The sequence below is a fragment of the Staurois parvus genome, unplaced genomic scaffold, assembly GCF_062004578.1.
Source record: "Staurois parvus isolate SC_StPar_1 unplaced genomic scaffold, SC_StPar_1.0 ptg000432l, whole genome shotgun sequence".
Classification (NCBI taxonomy): domain Eukaryota; kingdom Metazoa; phylum Chordata; class Amphibia; order Anura; family Ranidae; genus Staurois; species Staurois parvus.
In genome coordinates this window covers 6,668,733-6,685,931 of record NW_028318228.1, presented here as the reverse complement: position 1 = coordinate 6,685,931, position 17,199 = coordinate 6,668,733, and the positions used below count along the sequence as shown (strand labels likewise).

The window sequence follows — 17,199 nt, the reverse complement described above, 5'->3', positions numbered from 1 at the left end:
ATGTATTCTGCTACATGTCTTTGGTAAAAAAGAAAAAATCCCAGTAAGTGTCCTTGCTTTGCAGGGGGAAAAAAAACGGCCACAATGCTGCACTCTATTGAGAGCCCTGTGTTGTTTACCAACACAGGCCTCGCTTCTGTAGTTTGTTCAGCCAATCAGTGGGTCTTGGCCATAATTTATTGATTAGGACCCGCTGATTGGCTTTTGCTGTAGTGAATTACAGCACAGCAGGGCTTGCGGGCGTACCCGAGGGCCCCCTTCCAGAAAATGCTGGATCGCGTGTATGATTCAGCGCAGCGGGATCACTCTGCTGCAGTTAATCTGCGGTAGGCAGTCCCTAAATAGGTAAACCTATAAATCCAGGGAGAGGGGGATTTAAGGTCCTCTCCTGTATGACTGTAAGTAATTTTGAGTGTACATATGTTTTGTGTTTTTTTGTATGGTTATTTTTTTTGGGTATCCTGTCCAGTAGTTCCCATTCTCAGTCCTCAAGTACCCCAACAGGTCATATTTTGGGAATTTCCCTTAGATAAAATAGCTGTCATAAGTACCACACAATTTACATTTCAAGCACCTGTGGCAGGGTGTATCCTGAAAACATCAGTTGGAAGTACTTGAGGACTGAGGTTGGGATTAGAGGAAAGGATCCCCCACCCCCAAGAAAAAGAAAAAACAAAGAACCATATGCAGATTCCAAACCCTACTTTAAGTCATACAGATAATGACCTTTAAAGCCAGACATAAATGTTCAGCAGGGACCAGCCAAGATTTGAGCCATGTATGGAAATTCTAAATGTACCCAAGTTGATCGATCAATCAACTTGGGTACAACCAGACTGTCAGGTTCTGCATGCGATTATTGCTAGTGGCTATTATTGCTGTTAGTAGTAATCACTGTGTTCTCCCGGGTGCGGGAGAGGGAGGAGCAGAGGACATTGGCTCTATGGGAGGGATTCAAGGAACACAGCCAGTGTTGATGGGGGAATCAACCTGTGGTTGCAGGAAAAAAAATCGCCAGATTAAGCCAAACTGGCTCTTTATCGGGATGTCTGCGGATGAGCCACCAGACTTCCAACTACGTCCTAGCTTGCACTTAGCTCCTCTGGACACTATTCCAGCTGACAAAGTTGTCTCGTGGTGCTTCAGTCCAGGTTCCAGCTTCACTCATTTTGGATAAATTCTCCAGCCAGTCAATGCAAGCTTTTCTGGAAAATTCAAGCTGTTCTTTTGGGAGCAAGTATGTTTTCCCCAAGAAAAAGGCCTGGGAGGTCAGAGAACAGGTGTACACATATGCTCCCCAGACAAAACCTAGGGGGCAAGAGATTGTCCTAAAGGTTCCCCCAAATAGGTACATCTTTGCCCAGCATGCACCACTAACAATAAACCACTTAATGGTTGGCCAAGGAGATATAAATATGCATAACTCAGGCTATTGGATCTTCAGCAGACAGAAGCAAACAATCATCTGAACATGAGGGGAAAACCTACAGAAAGCAGACCTGTCAATTCAGGCCTAGGCTGACTACAGCCTAGCAGCTTTACATTTAAATAGAGGCACTCCTGCTTAGTGCAGGTCTCTGCAGAAACCACCTAGCAAGGTAAACTTTATCCTGAAGTCTGCAAAAAGCATGAAAACAATGTTCCTAGCGGTTGGCCTGGAGATATACCCATAATTCAGGCTACTGGATCTTCCTACACTATTGTCAGGGACACTTCCCAACAGCAGGCAAAAGCATGTAAGAGGGGAATTGTGGTTGGCTAGTTTTGGCGCCCAAGCACAAGGCCTTTGCCTCACTCCAGCCCTGCTAGAACACAGTCACTCCTGCTGAAGCCAACTCCTCATTCAGCTTAGGCCCTGCTCCTTGCTCTAGGACTCCTCACAACATTCCCCGCCATAGACCTTTATATCAAAAGAAGCATTGTCCACACAATAAATAACTGCACTGCCCTTTGTGAACAAGGCTGTTTGCCAAAACATGAAACTGCTTTTCATGTCACTCCTGTATAACCAGTAAAAGCTTTCAAATGGATTTCGAAGTTGCCGGCTTTCTCTTCTTTTATAAGTCACACCACAAGGACATACTATCTGGAGTCACCTGACATACACAGTCAATCACATAAAGTGCACAGTCTGCAGTAGTCTCAGGTGAAAGCATGTGCAGCACCTCATGGCTATCTCCCTATAATCTGTCCTCTGCTTATAAGTACTCACAGGACTGTGTTTTTTGCAGACACCCCCAAGCTGGGTACACCTCTCCTAGGAATCCTTCAGGGAAGCAGCCCCATTTAGGGACCTCCAGCCTGTGGATAGAGAGAAAACAGGTGGCGCACACACCTAGTGCATTATCCAAGGTTTATTGTAGGAGTGAAAGAATAATAAAAACATACTCACAGATGAAGCATGTATCTAAAAAGCATTGAAAAATGACAATGGCCACAACGGCAGGCAAGGTGTTCTCACTGTCAGTGCGGTCAAATGGTTGACGCGTTTCTGGGACGAATCCCTTTCCTCAGAGCTGATGACCAGCCTCTGATGCAGATGTGTGATGAATGGAAAGTAGGAGCCTTGCTGTTGATGCCTGAGTGGGTTTTCTCTCTATCCAGTGGCTGATTTCCCCGTCTGAGAAGGGCTGCACCCCTGAAGCATGTCCTTTGGTTGTTGCTGTCTTGGTACCCTTGGCTTCCCTTTTGGCTGTGCATATCCTGAGGCGCTGGAGAGTACATACGATATCCGACCTCCAGCCTGTCCTAAAAGACCTTTTGCAGTCCTCCCAAGCTCTTTACCTCCTTAATGTACAAAATGACTAGCGCTGGCACCTCCTGCATACAAGTCCACTTGACCCGGCCTCCTGCCCTGTCCAGGGCTCACATGCATAGACTACATTCTCACAGATGTGGAGTGTATACTGTATATGGGTGCTGACTCACCCCTGACATCACTTGTAGGAGGACGCTACTTAAGGGGGGCCTAACACCTAGTGTCACAAGCTGCTGTACTAGACACGATTCTGGTATAGAGCCACCTAGTGGCAAAGTAGCTAACTGCATCTGCCTACAAGCAAGCAATAATCTAAACCTAAGGAAAACCTACAAATTTTTATTATTATTATACAGTATTTATAAAGTGTTAACAGTTCACTCAGCTCTGTACATTACAATGGGAGACAATACATGAGACAGTACAATAATAATACAATGCGATACATGAGGGGTTCGAGGGCCCTGCTCCTTGTAGCTTACAATCTAGGACATGACATGACGAATGTCGTTAAAAAAAGTTTGCAGAACTCTCAATTCAGGCCTAGGCTGACCACAGCCTAGCAGTAACAATTTAGAATAAGGACTTTTCCTGCTTAGGACAGGCTCCCTACATATGGTATATGACCTAGTGCAGCTGTATAAATCCTACAAGGAGATTCTGGTGGTGATCATTCAGCAATCAGGGGGTCTTAATCTAAGAATCCTTCTATAACAGATGTAGCTGCCTTATGTATTGAATACATTTTGTGGTTATCAGTTCTTTTGGGAACTAGTGATACCACTGCATTTTTGTTGTTATGCACAAACAATGGCAAAGATGAGGCATAATGGATGCACCATGCCTCAATGATGTTATGCACATCCCTTTGTTATGGTGTATTGTTTTATATGGTATGGTGTATTAAAATTCATCCCCCCCCAAGGGAGAGAGCCTGACATTGACCAACAACACACCTGCCCCCCCACACGAGACAACCTTCCACTACCATCGCCCCCATACACCGGCCACTCCCCTCCCAGCAGGAGAGAGAGAGAGACTCACATTCACAGCTTGGGACATCCAAGAGAACGAGAGTCAAGCAGCCCGCAGCCTCTCTCAGATCCCACCTGGTCTGCAAGCCGCATGTGTCCCTTCTTCCATCCCTTCTTTCAGGAGGGCAGTGTTGCCCCCCTGAAAAATGCCGCCCTAGACAAATGCCTTGTTTGCCTTGTGGTAAATACGCCCCTGGTTATGCATACAATGTCTTGTAAATGTCTAACAGGAGTCTTTCAAGAACAATGATCTTTACTAAGGAAAATGTCAAAAATCTCAAGTTAAAAAAAAAAATTGTGTGACCTCAACTAGGATAGAATTGTAAAGACTAATATTCTTTTCAAAGGAGAGGACAACATGCTTGCTACAAAAGCATTTTTACTTTATTTTTTTTTTTTTTAAATCTAAGAAGCATAGAAAGTCATGGGCGCAGATAATGTGACTGCCTTTGAGAGCATTTAAGAACTGCCAGCTCAAGGTATTTTCACACTGAATATTGCAGTGTATCAACAGAAAATAAAAGAGCTACTCATCAACATCAGGGAAGGTTCATTATGTACAGGAGCAGGCATAAAGATTCTTCCCCTACAAAGCAGCTGGCGCCAGCTCTGAACTCTGCCTATTAATATTTTAAGGAATAAATATTTTTACGCTTAGCGGCTCCATTCATCTGAACATTCAGAGGTAGGTGAGGAATTTCAAAAGGCTCCTTATCTTTTATTAGTAAGACATGAATAATATATAAAATAATAAAATGTACTTATTTCTTTACACAGTATTTGTCACACAGCATACAAAAATATCATTGGGATGGCAGATTGGTTGTGATCCAGTGGGATAACAGAATCCATAAATTTTATTGGCCCAAAGCACACTGAATATATATTAAAAAAGATGGTGCTCACTGCAGGGTGATACATACAATACATATTAAATTAGGTCTACAGGCAAACAGCTTATTATACAGCTGAAATTCTTATATGTGAACTGCCTTACATGCCAAAGGATTCCTGAGTCTGGGCAGCCACTGTTAAAGCGGCTGTAAACCTCAGACCAGGAGCGGACTGACAACTCATGGGGCCTCTGGGCAATAGGAAATCATGGGGCCACTGTGTCCTCGCCCACACTCAAAAAAAACTATGAAAGGTACCAGAGGAATCTCATGGGGCCCCCTACTGACCCGGGCCAGTATGCCAAATGCCTAAATGGTCAGTCCGCCCCTGCCTCAGACATGAAACATGAACAAAGTTAATCCCTTTATAGTGTGTACTTGTCTCAATTAAGAACACTTCCTTCCAATCAGCTCTCAGAACTCTTCTCACTGAACTCTGCAGAGGGTAACTTCAGCTCTTCACCCCTTTTTTCTGGCAGCTCAGAGAAGTTTTATAAATTCAGCACTTTGACCGGATGTACAGGAGAGAAGACTGCAGATAAACAGGTACAATTTATGAAGGAGGATTGTGTCATCTCTGTGTATCACCTGAGGCCACCCACTTCAGTGGGTATATGTAAGGGTTCACAACCACTTTAAGACACAGTTTTCTCTGCTCACAAAACATCTGCTGGCGCTTCTCAAACTGACCTCATGAGAGTCTGTTGTCCTTTTTAAACTCATTTCTATTGTGGCTGGGACTCTCACTGTCACAATACATAGGCACACTGATCCAAGATGGTCCAATGTAACTATGTATATTATACCCATACCTGGAATTCATCTTAAATTACCAGAACTTGACTTGATGTCAGCATCTTGAAACCCCTATACAGCAGGTGACAAGAAACAGGGGGCAGTGTGAGCAGAAGCATCAACAGCTGCTCCTTCAGGGTCCAATCACAGACTGAGGATAGGGGGTGAGAAAGCTTTATTGTCCAACTGCAGCAGAGAAAAGTCAGGTCACCAGTGTAAAAATATACCATGCCTGTAATGCTTCCACTTTCCCGCTGCCCTATAGCAGAACTACTGCTACAGGGTAGCAGGACTGCGCAAACTCACATATATATATATATACGTTATTTGAATTTCCGGGTAGGGGGCTCGCTGCCCTACCTACACTGCCATTGGTGGCTAGGGATGTCAATCACGAGGTCCTGGCTGGAGATTCCCTGCCGCCACCAAGCGATCATTGGGCAAAGCTGACAGGGGAGAGACCTGTGTGTAAACAACACAGGTCTCTCTCCTGCCAGCAAGGACATGCTGCTGTGTATTTCTCTGCACACCACAGAAATACACAGCAGCATGTCTCCATAGTAAAACAGCACACAGTTAACCCTTTGATCCCCCCAGATGTTAACCCCTTCCTGCCCAGTGCCATTAGTACAGCGTCAGTGCTTTTTATTAACACTGATCACTGTATTAGTGTTATTGGGATGCCAGTGGCAGTTAGTCAGTCCCCCCCCCCAGTGTCAGAATGCCCACTGCAGTCCCGCTCTAAGTCGCTGATCGCTGCCATTACTAGTATAAAAAAAAATAAAAATACAAATTCCAGTATATACCGGCCATTTGTAAACACTATAACTTTCACGTAAACCAATTAATTTACACGTATTGGGATTTTATTTTTAGCAAAGACATCCAGCAGAATACATTTTGGCCTAAATTTATGAAGAAATTAGATTTTTACCTTTTTTTTGCTGGATATGTTTTATAGCAAAAAGCCAAAAATATATATATTTTTTAAATTGTCGGTCTTTTTTGTTTATAGTGCAAAAAAAATAAAAAATGCAGAGGTGATCAAATATCACTGAAAGAAAGCTCTATTTGTGGGAAAAAAGGACATAAATTTCATTTATGTACAGTGTTGCATGATCGTGCAATTATCAGTTAAAGTAACGCAGCGCCAGATAGCAAAAAAATGGCCTGGTCAGGAAGGGGGGTAAATCCTCTGGAGGGCAAGTGGTTAAAGTGTTACTAAACCCACAACAGTAAAATCAGTCTGTATATGCAGTAAAGCATGCTTGTTATACTCACTGGGGAACCTAAGGGGTTAATTCTCTGCATTGTGTAAAAAGGATGTCTTCTACTGTCCTCAATCCATCTGCTGATAGGACAGAGTCTTGGCTGAAAGCTGCACATGCTCAGTTTTTTTTTTCTTGGGGAGTGCATGTGACCAGCACAGGGCCAATCAACACTGTCCAGACAGAGGGCCAGGGGTCATGCAGCCTCATAGGACAGCCAGAGGAGAATGAAAACTCCTCCTTCAAGCTTTAACCAGTGCTCGGTTGGATACTGATAGAAGTCACAAGACTGCTCTAACTGCTGATGAGAAAAGGTATTTAGCAGTTTATATTTACTAAAATAATTGCATTTCCATGTTGTGTGTACTGTGGGAGACCGGATATATTGAATGCAGGGTCCGGGGTTTAGTAACACTTTAAATTAATAGCAATGAGTCATTTTAAAGAATATATGACTGATTATTTGGTGTTTTTTTTTTTCATTCTCTTGGAGTTCAGCTTCAAATTTACAAACGACTGTAGATTTGTTCCTTTCTGTATCAAAATGCTGGCAGAGGATTCTACTTTAGCTATCCAGCTATAATCTCATAGCCTAAGTGAATCACATTGGTTTCTGCCTTGATCTTCACATAAAGGATTTTCCCTTGCCTTCAGAGGTGAAAGAGGAGGAGAGTTTGCAGTTGACATTATCAATCTAATGCCCTTTTGGCAAATGCAGGAACTGAACAAACAGCTTTCACCCTTCAGCCTCCTCTACACGTAGAGGCCCAGAACAAAGCAACCTGTGCTGCACTTGGATGATACATATTACACGCCAGCTGGTTAGTCGACCTCCTCTATGACTGATCCAAGATCTCCACTAGAGATGAGCGAATCGAAGTAGGCGAAGTGGAATTCGAGTCGAATATTGGAAAATTTTAGATTCGCGCCGAATCCGAAAAATAGCCTACTTTGGACGCGTGAATCGAAATTTTTCCTAAAATGGCGGCGGACATGTGCGGCGACGGAGCGGGGATGTCTGGGAAGGCGCGCAGACAAGGCGCGCTGACCCATAATGCATTCCTTAATGACATGTGATCGCATTAGCCAATCAGCAGCCAGCCAGCCGGCACTGTGTAATGGTCGAGCTATAAATAGCGGCCATTTTAGAATTCTTCATTTGCCTCCAGTCATTCAAGAGAGGCAGACCGCTCTGTATTAGGGACAGAGTTAGGGCCACAGAAACGTTACTTGGGGACAGAGAAACGTTACTTAGGGACAGAGAAGCATTACTCAGGGACACAGAATTGTTAATGAGGGCCACAGAATCGTTACTTAGGGCCAAAGAAACGCTAGTTAGGGCCACAGAATTGTTACTCAGGGACAGACAGAATTGTTACTGAGTGCCAGAGAATTGTTACTTAGGGCCACAGAAACGTTAGTTAGGGCCACAGAATTGTTACTCAGGGACAGACACAGAATTGTTACTGAGGGCCACAGAACTGTTACTTAGGGCCACAGAAACGTTATTAGGGCCACAGAATTGTTACTCAGGGACAGACAGAATTGTTACTGAGTGCCAGAGAATTGTTACTTAGGGCCACAGAAACGTTAGTTAGGGCCACAGAATTGTTACTCAGGGACAGACACAGAATTGTTACTGAGGGCCACAGAACTGTTACTTAGGGCCACAGAAACGTTAGTTAGGGCCACAGAATTGTTACTCAGGGACAGACAGAATTGTTACTGAGTGCCAGAGAATTGTTACTTAGGGCCACAGAAACGTTAGATAGGGCCACAGAATTGTTACTCAGGGACAGACACAGAATTGTTATTGAGGGCCACAGAACTGTTACTTAGGGCCACAGAAACGTTAGTTAGGGCCACAGAATTGTTACTCAGGGACAGACAGAATTGTTACTGAGGGCCACAGAACTGTTACTTAGGGCCACAGAAACGTTAGTTAGGGCCACAGAATTGTTACTCGGACAGACACAGAATTGTTACTGAGGGCCACAGAATTGTTACTGAGGGACACAGAACCGTTACTTAGGGCCACAGAAATGTTACTCAGGGACACAGAATTGTTACTGAGGGCCACAGAACCGTTACTTAGGGCCACAGAATTGTTACTCAGGGACAGACACAGAATTGTTACTCAGGGACACAGAATTGTTACTGAGGGCCACAGAACCGTTACTTAGGGCCACAGAATTGTTACTCAGGGACACAGAATTGTTACTGAGGGCCACAGAACCGTTACTTAGGGCCACAGAATTGTTACTGAGGGACACAGAATTGTTACTTAAGGCCACAGAAACGTTACTCAGGGACACAGAATTGTTACTGAGGGCCACAGAACTGTTACTTAGGGCCACAGAAACGTTAGTTAGGGACACAGAATTGTTACTCAGGGACAGACACAGAATTGTTACTGAGGGCCACAGAATTGTTACTTAGGGCCACAGAAACGTTACTCAGGGACACAGAATTGTTACTGAGGGCCACAGAACCGTTACTTAGGGCCACAGAATTGTTACTCAGGGACAGACACAGAATTGTTACTCAGGGACACAGAATTGTTACTGAGGGCCACAGAACCGTTACTTAGGGCCACAGAATTGTTACTCAGGGACAGACACAGAATTGTTACTGAGGGACACAGAATTGTTACTGAGGGCCACAGAACCGTTACTTAGGGCCACAGAAACGTTAATCAGGGACACAGAATTGTTACTGAGGGCCACAGAACCGTTACTTAGGTCCATATAAACGTTATTCAGGGACACAGAATTGTTACTGAGGGCCACAGAACTGTTACTTAGGGCCACAGAAACGTTAGTTAGGGCCACAGAATTGTTACTCAGGGACAGACACAGAATTGTTACTGAGGGACACAGAATTGTTACTGAGGGACACAGAACTGTTACTTAGGGCCACACAATTGTTACTCAGGGACACAGAATTGTTACTGAGGGCCACAGAACCGTTACTTAGGGCCACAGAATTGTTACTCAGGGACAGACACAGAATTGTTACTGAGGGACACAGAATTGTTACTGAGGGCCACAGAACCGTTACTTAGGGCCACAGAATTGTTACTCAGGGACAGACACAGAATTGTTACTCAGGGACACAGAATTGTTACTGAGGGCCACAGAACCGTTACTTAGGGCCACAGAAACGTTACTCAGGGACACAGAATTGTTACTGAGGGCCACAGAACCGTTACTTAGGGCCACAGAATTGTTACTCAGGGACAGACACAGAATTGTTACTGAGGGACACAGAATTGTTACTGAGGGCCACAGAACCGTTACTTAGGGCCACAGAAACGTTACTCAGGGACACAGAATTGTTACTGAGGGCCACAGAACCGTTACTTAGGGCCACAGAATTGTTACTCAGGGACAGACACAGAATTGTTACTGAGGGACACAGAATTGTTACTGAGGGCCACAGAACCGTTACTTAGGGCCACAGAATTGTTACTCAGGGACAGACACATAATTGTTACTCAGGGACACAGAATTGTTACTGAGGGCCACAGAACCGTTACTTAGGGCCACAGAATTGTTACTCAGGGACACAGAATTGTTACTGAGGGACACAGAACCGTTACTTAGAGCCACAGAATTGTTACTCAGGGACACAGAACTGTTACTGAGGGCCACAGAACCGTTACTTAGGGCCACAGAAACGTTACTCAGGGACAGACACAGAATTCTTACTCAGGGACAGACACAGAATTGTTACTCAGGGACACAGAATTGTTACTGAGGGACACAGAATTGTTACTGAGGGACACAGAATTGTTACTCAGGGACACAGAATTGTTACTGAGGGACACAGAATTGTTACTTAGGGCCACAGAAACGTTACTTAGGGCTACAGAAACGTTACTTAGGGCCACAGAATCGTTACTTAGGGCCACAGAATCGTTACTTAGGGCCACAGAAACGTTACTTAGGGCCACAGAATTGTTACTCAGGGACAGACACAGAATTGTTACTGAGGGATACAGAATTGTTACTGAGGGACACAGAACCGTTACTTAGGGCCACAGAAACTTTACTTAGGGCCACAGAATTGTTACTTAGGGACACAGTATTGTTACTCAGAGACAGACACAGAATTGTTACTGAGGGATACAGAATTGTTACTGAGGGCCACAGAAACGTTACTTAGGGCCACAGAAATGTTACTTAGGGCCACAGAAACGTTACTTAGGGCCACAGAATTGTTACTTAGGGACAGACACAGAATTGTTACTGAGGGACACAGAATTGTTACTGAGGGCCACAGAACCGTTACTTAGGGCCACAGAAACGTTACTTAGGGACACAGAATTGTTACTCAGGGACAGACACAGAATTGTTACTGAGGGACACAGAATTGTTACTGAGGGCCACAGAACTGTTACTGAGGGCCACAGAACTGTTACTTAGGGCCACAGAAACGTTACTTAGGGCCGCAGAAACGTTACTTAGAATTGTTACTCAGGGACAGACACAGAATTGTTACTGAGGGCCACAGAACTGTTACTTAGGGCCACAGAACTGTTACTTAGGGCCACAGAAATGTTACTCAGGGACACAGAATTGTTACTCAGGGACACAGAATTGTTACTGAGGGACACAGAATTGTTACCGAGGGACACAGAATTGTTACTCAGGGACAGACACAGAATTGTTACTGAAGGCCACAGAACTGTTACTTAGGGCCACAGAACTGTTACTTAGGGCCACAGAAACGTTACTCAGGGACACAGAATTGTTACTCAGGGACACAGAATCGTTTAATTAAAGAGTATGTCAGACAACATGCAGAGGAGTGGCAGAGGAGGCAATGTTTTAGGAGCGAGCAGACGTGGCAGCAGAGGAAGGGGTCGAGGCAGCACTATTCGCAGCCAGAGGCTAGTGCTCCCGGTGTCATCCAGTACAGTGAGGAAGAGCTAACAGAGGGCGGTCAGGAACGGGGGGAGACATCCGCCTCTTCAGCAGCCAGGCGAAGAAGTAGTGGCGAGGAGAGTGGCTCGGTAGCCGGTGTAGAGACAGGTCTGTCTCCTGACCCACACGCAGCCGAGGGGGCTAGTAGTGAGGCGGAGACCCTAATTGATGATGATGAGGCTGATCGCACTTGGCAGCCTCGTCGTCATCAGGCTATTGCTTCCGCATCATCAGGAGAAGAGGGTGGCAGCTTGGCAGCGAGCAAAACAGTCGGTGGGTTGTCTCCATCGCCACACTCTGCCATGTGCCACTTTCAGATCTCCTCACACACTGCTGGTGTGTTGAATTTTTTGACATAGGGTGCTGGCAGATTACGGGCCTCCCATAGCTGCTGCCAGGCCCCTAATCTGCCATGGGCCCCTATACCGCCTCCTCATGCTGCTGCCAGGTCCACAGTCTCTCATGCCATGTGCCACTTTCAGGTCTCCTCACACTGCTGGTGTGTTCAATTTTTTGACATAGGGTGCTGGCAGATTATGGGCCTCCCATAGCTGCTGTCTCCATCGCCACACTCTGCCATGTGCCACTTTCAGTTCTCCTCACACTGCTGGTGTGTTGAATTTTTTGACATAGGGTGCTGGCAGATTACGGGCCTCCTATAGCTGCTGCCAGGGCCCTAATCTGCCATGGGCCCCTATACCGCCTCCTCATGCTGCTGCTAGGTCCAGAGTCTCTCATGGGTCCCTGTACGGCCTCCCATTGCTGCTGTCTCCATCGCCACACTCTGCCATGTGCCACTTTCAGGTCTCCTCACACTGCTGGTGGGTTCCATTTTGTCATAGGGTGCTGACAGATTACGGGCCTCCCATTGCTGCTGCCAGGCCTGTAATCTGCCATGGGCCTCCGTACCGCCTGGTCACGCTGCTGCTGGGTCCACAGTGTGACATGGGTCCCTGTACCGCCTCCCATTGCTCCCACTCTGCCATGTGCCACTTTGAGGTCTCCTCACACTCCTGCTGGTTTCCATTTTGTCATAGGTTGCTGTATGGCCTCCCATTACTGCTGCCTCCACCGCCACACTGTGGCTCCAAACACTGGTTTTTGCCCCGTGACTGGCCAAATGAGTGAAGTGTGCGGTGATTCTAAGATCGACGGCACTCATCTGCATGTCATACTGACTGACAGTATTATTTCTCTTCCCCAGCAGACTCCAAGGGCATTTAAATTAAAGGTACAGTGTTCTGCACTAATATTAAGTCTCTCTGAAGCCTAGAAACACCCTTTTTTAAGTTAAATTCACAGCGAATATATTAGACTCGAATCGAATATTGTCCACGAATTCGCCGAATCAGTCGAATCGAATTTTTGAATACTTCGCTCATCTCTAATCTCCACCATGAGTCAACTTAATTTACAGCGACACTAAACTCTGAAATTCAAGTATTCTTAAAGTGACTTTATAGAGATCATTTTCCCCCAAAAATTATCCATACACTTCCCCTACTTAATTGCCCTGAATTCTGTTTTTCATGAAATTGTTTCTTTCCGTGTATTTCTGCCTCCTTGAAATGTTCTCCATGAGCTCCGAACCTCACCTTTTCCCTACCACTACTGTTACTATGAGACAAACACTTCACGATAGTTGCCGTCTTGTGCACTGCTCTGTGCTATACACATCCTTTAGTCCAGGGGTCTCAAAACTATACCCCGTGGGCCATCTATGGCCCTTTGATTGCCTTTATACAGCACCTGGGGCGCTATTCTTTCCACTGACATTAAAGACAGGAACTATCTTCCCACTGACACCAACAATGGGGTACTTATCCTCCCACTGACACCAAAAATGGGGTGCTATTCCTCCCACTGACACTAGAGATAGGGAACAAATTATTTCACTGATACCAATGGGGCACTATTCCTTCCGCAAACACCAATAATGGTGCACTATTCCTCCCACTGACAATAATGATGGGGCACCATTCCTCTCACTGACACCAGAGATGGGGAAGAAATTCTTCCACTAACACCAATTATGGGAAACTATTCCTCCCACTGACACCAATGATGGGGCAATATTCCTACCACTGACAACAATGATGGGGCACCATTCCTCCCACTGAAACCAGAGATAAGGAACTGATTCTTCCACTGACACCAATTACAGTATGGGGTACTGTTCCTCCCACTGATACCAATGATGGGGCAATATTCCTCCCACTGACAACAATGATGGGGCACCTTTCTTCCCACTGAAACCAGAGATGGGGAACTGATACTTCCACTGACACCAATTATGGGGCACTATTCCTCCCACTGATACCATTGATGGGGTAATATTCCTCCCACTGACAACAGTGATGGGGCACCATTCCTCCCACTGAAAGCAAAGATGGGGAACTGATTGTTCCACTGACACCAATTATGGGGCACTATTTCTCCCACTGACACCAATGATGTAATGTTTTTACTCCCACTGACCACTAAGCCTATAGCATTGTTTACTCCCACCAATGATGGGGCATTTTCTACTTCCACTAGTCACAGTCTGCCCCCCCCTAAAGTTTGAAGGGCAGTAAATTGGACTTTTGTTTCAAAAGCTTGGAGACCCCTGTTATAGTTCATAATCTATCTCAGGAGCAAGCAAAAAAGGGTGATTACATTGCTATATAAAGTTGGACCATGAAGAATAAATGTAGCCATCTTCTAATAGGAAGTCAGATCACAGCAGCAAAAAAATAAAAATAATTTGGAGGAGACTGAGAGCAATAAAATGGCCCTTTTTTTTAGTTAAAGTGAAGTTCCAGCTGTTTTTGTGTTTATTAAAAGTCAGCAGTTACAAAAACTGTATCTGCTGACTTTTATTGAACACACACTTACCTGTCCCGGGGTCCAGCGATGTACTCACCCGCGCTGTCCCTTCTCTCCTTCTCTCTCTGGCGCTGGCATCTCTACTGTGGGCACCAGGCTGTGACAGCTTCACAGCCAGGTGCCCACCATGCATGTGCGAGTCGCACTGCACATCCTAATTGGTCTGACAGTCTTCTGGGACCCGTGAAATTCCCAGGAGAATGCGGGAGGAAAGAGGGGGCTTATCTTCCAGCTTACTTAGCAGCAGTGAACAGAGTCGGAAGTGGGAGTGGGTACCTGTCAAAACCAGATATCCGCTCCCCCCCAAAAGGTGCCAAATATGGCAGCGGAGGGAGGAGGAGGCAAATAAGTGGAGCTTCTGCTTTTGGGTGTAACTCTGCTTTAGGAATATTCTGCATACACAAATAGATTTTTTTTTCAATTAGAATTTAGTATCCCTTCCAGGGGCGGACTGACAACTCATGGGGCCCCTGGGCAATAGGGGATCATGGGGCCCCTGTGTCCTTGCCCAAACTCAAAAAAGCCTATGAAAAAGGTACCAGGGGCATCTCATGGGGCCCCCTACTGACCCCGGGCCCTCGGGCAGAGCCCGAATTTCCAAATGGTCAGTCCGCCCCTGATCACATAAAAAATTCTATTGCTCTCAGCCTCCTCCGAATCTCCAACATTCCTATTTTGTTTCTGCTGTTGTGATCCAACTTCCTGTTAGAGGGTGACTACATTTGTTCTTCATGGTTCCACTGTGTGCCCATTCACACCAGATGCAGTTGGATGCAATTTTGACTGTATTCCAACTGCATAGCCAGTTGAAAATGCAAGTTATCCTATGGGCATAGTTTACCCCATTACAGTGCAGTACAGGGCAGTGAAACAGTTTAAAATATACAGCAGGCTGCATTTTTCCGTACCTCAAATGTACAAACAATGCGCGCAAATGCATCACAATGCCTCACGGTGCACATTAAAGCCCAAAAAAGAGAAGGCAGTGATCTCACAGGACAAGTGCAGATGGAAATCGCACCTCACCTGCATGTAAACATGCATAAAAATGTGCATCAAATGCTTGCAAATGTGCATGAAAAAACACGCAGTGGACGCACAGTTTCTGGTGTGAAGGGGCCTAGTACTGTATAGAGGAATGTAGCCATCCTCTCTTGCTCTCCTGAGATGGACTATGGGATCTGCAGTGTGTATAGAGCAGTGCATATGACTGCAACTAACATGCAACTAACATGCATTGATCGCTCCAAATTGAAGGAGGGAAAAGGAGAGGGAGGGGGAAAAGGAGACTTCTGAGGACTAGAGTTGGGCGTGAAGTTCGAGTCAAAACATCAGCTGTTTGTGTGTTCAGCGAACACACAAACGGTAAGGGCGTTTGGCGGGCTGTTCGCCTGCCACATCACACAGTGCACTGCACCCTGACAGTGCATTGTGATTGGCCAAAGCAATTCACTTGACCACAGGTCAGGTGTAATGCTTTGGCCAATCACAGTGCATGATGATGTCACACAGTATTTAAGAAGTGTCATCCCAGCGCAGCTGTCAGATGGAGTGAGCCAGGGTAGAGAGCAGAGCAGGTTTTTTTTTTTTTTTTTCGGGTCGGTGGTGGTGGCAGGCATTGTGATTGACATTGGATCTACTTCGGGGGACATTTGTTTTATTTTTGTATTTATAAAGGACTTGTCAAAGACTGTCTACTGTAATTTTTTACATTACACTTTTTTTTTTGAATGAGTAGCTGTAGCATGTACCCCATACTCATTCACATAGGGGGGATCTACGGGCCACTGTGTTAAAGGGGGCTTCCAGATTCCAATAAGCCCCCACAACCACCGGCCATGGTTGTGGGGAAGAGGCCCTTGTTCCCATCAACATAGGGACAAGGTGATTTGGGGGGGAATCCCCCCTGCCCCAAAGCCCCCCCCCCCATGTTGAGGCCATGTGGCCTGGAATGCTTCAGGAGGGGGCGCTCACCCCCCCCCTTTCCTGACCTGTCAGGCTGCATGCTCAGATAAGGGTCTGGCATGGATTTTGGGGGGGGACTCCCACACCATTTTTTTAAAAAGCTTGGCATGGGAGTTCCCCTCAAAATCAATACCAGACCCAAAAGGCTTGGTGTGAATGGGGGGGACCCCACACTTTTTTTTTTATTTAATTGACAGACAATGCCAAAACATGACAGCTGAAACATGAAGGAATGTTTTCACTACTAAAATACCTCATGACTTAATAATATAACTCATGCAATTGTTTAGTAACTGGGTGGTATATTAGCGCATACTCAGATGTGGTAAGATACTGCTTAGTGAATTGTCATTTAGCTCGAATGTTCGACCGCAAACCGAACAGGGGGGTGTTTGGCCCATCACTACTGAGGACATTACAAGGAGGCAGAAAAACACAGTAAGAAACAATTTGATAAAAAATAGATTACAGAGCCAATAATTAGTGGATGTGAATGGATCATCTTTAGAGAATATATAGCGTCACTTTAAAACACTACTAACAAAACTATGGCCATTTGTTGAGCTAGTAATAAGAAAGCAGCACACAGGACCTGATTCTCCAAGCCAAGATAAAATCAACTTCTGTTCATTTCAATTAAAAGTGAAGGCTCCACAAAGCCCCGTGACAGATGGTGAATCTTCATTTTTT

The 17,199-nt window shown here is 45.5% G+C and overlaps 1 protein-coding gene across 2 annotated transcripts in view; it reads left to right on the top strand.

Moving 5' to 3' along the window:
• The window catches only part of SV2B (synaptic vesicle glycoprotein 2B), a 235,920-nt gene that overhangs the window by 96,661 nt on the left and 122,060 nt on the right, over positions 1-17,199 (top strand). The gene's annotated exons all lie outside the window — the stretch shown is intronic.